Consider the following 2,751-nt stretch of genomic DNA (forward strand, 5'->3'; position numbering starts at 1 on the left):
GCGAAAGTTTTCATTAAGTATCAGCCCTAGAATGAAATAGGCGATTTTTCCGTAGGAGTGGAAACCTACCTGCGGCGAGATCGTGAGTATTGACGAGTCTTGTGCAGCTCTTGCGTTCTCTCCCTTCCAGGGCCAGAGTGGAAACCTACTGGTCAGGGTTGCGAGAAACAGTTGGTTATGATCACGACGGTGACGTAGTCATACCGCCGTACTCTAGCTCTAGAACCCATATATTGTTATCCGTCAATTACAATCTATCTACCTTAGTGTTAAAACCGATTATGATCCCTTAGAGTTCTCAAAAGCTCAGCGTTTTTAGCCATAGTTTACAATTCCATCGATTTTTACTTGCTTTCTTAGACCTGCATTTCAATTTCCTTAGTTCGTTATTTACTTGCTTTATTTACCTTTCATGCGATATTTTACTATCCTTATTTTTGTTTAGTTCGATATTTTACTTATTCCATTTGCATTTCATTCGATTTTCTTTACTTGCTTTTTAGGATAGATTTATTTGCTTTCTTTTGTTTTAGTTTAATTCGCAAGAAAAACAACCAACCTTTAAAACCAATTTAGTCTAGACATAAAGTTAAAAACCGTAGAAGAATACCAGGCACACAAATCTTTGTGGATTCGATCCCTAAATACTACAACTGATTAGTTGTGCACTTGCGGCTTTCATTTGTTTTGTTAAGGGAAAAACTTGTTCCCTCACGTAGTTGACACGAGCACGCATCAAGTTTTTGGCACCGTTGCCGGGGATTTGTTTCGCTGCCTTTTGCTATTTTTCTTGTTTTAACTTCTGTTCTAGACACCTGATCTCTAGTTATTTCTTAAAGTTTTTCTGAACTATCTTTCCCTTCTTTTGTCTTTCTCTGAATTGCATGAATACCAGGCGTAGACCTGCAGGAGACATTCTAATTCTAGACGAGATAGACAGACACGAAAGAGAACTTTGAAGACTTAGACGAACGCAAGGAATGGCCAACGACGAACAGCCTGGAGATCCTATAAATCGAAATTTAAATATGGACCAAGACGGGTCCGACCATGGAGAAAACGAAGAGAATGATCACATAGAAGGTGATCATGCTCGACAAGATGGAGAGGAGGATGAGGTTCTTCCAAGAAACCACCAGAACCGAGAGAGAGAAGGACGTGAAGACCTTGATCCACCTATCAATGTAGCCGATGGTGACCACCCAGCAATGCAGCCGAATGAACGCGTTCATCGCCCCATTCCGCCAGCAAATCAACACCGAAGACAAGCCAGGAACCATCGCATAGCTGACTTTGATGCACCTACTCAAAATTTTCAGAATCGATCTGCGATTCAAGTACCATTTCCAAACCGGAATGAGTTTGAAGTCAAGCCTCAAATCATCTCATTGGTGAAGCAAAACCAGTTCCATGGAGTTCCTTCTGAGCACCCAATGGACCATATCGAGCTTTTTGAAGAAATTTGCAACATGATGAAAACAAACCAAGTTCCACCTGACTATTTAAAGTGTAAGTTGTTCCCTTTTTCATTAGCAGATAATGCTCACCGTTGGTTGAAGTCTTTGCCTGCAGGATCGATTACTAATTGGGAAGAATGTAGAACTGTTTTCCTAAACCACTTCTACACTAAGTCAAGGTCGAACAATTTGAGAACGAAGATCTCAACCTTTCAACAAGGGCCAACTGAATCTTTCTATGAAGCTTGGGAACGTTTTAAGGAGTATGAACGTGATTGCCCTCGTCATGGATTTCATGGATCAAGCCTGCTGAGCACATTTTACCGAGGTTTGCAACCAAAATACAAACTTTCACTTGATACAGCTAGCAATGGAGATTTTGGGCAAAAGACGATAACCCAAGGAAGAGCTCTCATCGAAAATTTGGCTCAAGCCAATAGCAATGACTGTCCTGAATACGATCGATTGATGAAGCAAGCCAGAACAGACAACAAGGAGATAACCGAGTTGAAGAACATGGTGAGCCAGCTTCTGAAGAGCAACAATCGCCCGATCCATGCCTGTGAAACCAACAATGGCGCAGAAGATGAAGGACCTAGTGATATCGATCACATTAATCAAGCATTTCAAGAAGAAGATGTGAACTACGTAGGAGCACTGGTGCCATACCAAAATCGCTCCAACAACAACTTCAACAACAACTTCCGGAATGCAAATTACAACAATCTCTCTTACCGCATGATATGTCTATATTTTACATCATTTAGAGAGCATTTTAGAGTCCTCATCATGTGTTTTCCCATGTAAATTGTGTCTTTAGGCATGAAAATAGGATTTAGGGCTTGCATTAGGTCCCAAAGAGTTTTGCATGTTTTGAAGTCTTTATCAGGTGCTTTGGGAGTCGTTTGGAGCTTAAGAAGAGGAGCAGAGGAGAAAACGGTGAAGAAAAGGGTCAAAAATGGTGAAAACCGCTTGGAGAAATTTCTCGGCCAAATCGCGTACCGGACGGACGGAAACCTCGGCCAAAATCCTTACCGATCGCTCAACACCGGCCAAATTCCTTACCGATCGACCAAAGTCAGCTTGGGTCGAAGATCGGGTGCAAATACCATGGGTTGAGTTTTTGGCCGAGGCGAAGGAATTTTTACGACCAAAAAGCTTACCGCGGTACACAGCCCTCGGCCATTTTCCTTTACCGCGGGAAGCTTTTCTCGACCAAAATTTGTCCTTGTCCGCGCGTTTCAAAGATCAGCAATCCGGGGAACCTTCCGGTCCGAACCAGTTGGCGGGGTCT

General features: G+C 42.4%; 1 non-coding gene across 1 annotated transcript; it reads right to left on the reverse strand.

Moving 5' to 3' along the window:
• Positions 1 to 1,643: 1,643 nt before the first annotated feature.
• LOC112090033 lies at positions 1,644 to 1,750 on the reverse strand. Its single transcript, XR_002901392.1, has one exon. It is a non-coding gene; the product is annotated as a small nucleolar RNA R71 (small nucleolar RNA).
• Between the last annotated feature and the right edge of the window lie 1,001 nt (positions 1,751 to 2,751).

Source organism: Eutrema salsugineum, unplaced genomic scaffold, assembly GCF_000478725.1.
Source record: "Eutrema salsugineum unplaced genomic scaffold, Eutsalg1_0 scaffold_11, whole genome shotgun sequence".
NCBI lineage: Eukaryota > Viridiplantae > Streptophyta > Magnoliopsida > Brassicales > Brassicaceae > Eutrema > Eutrema salsugineum.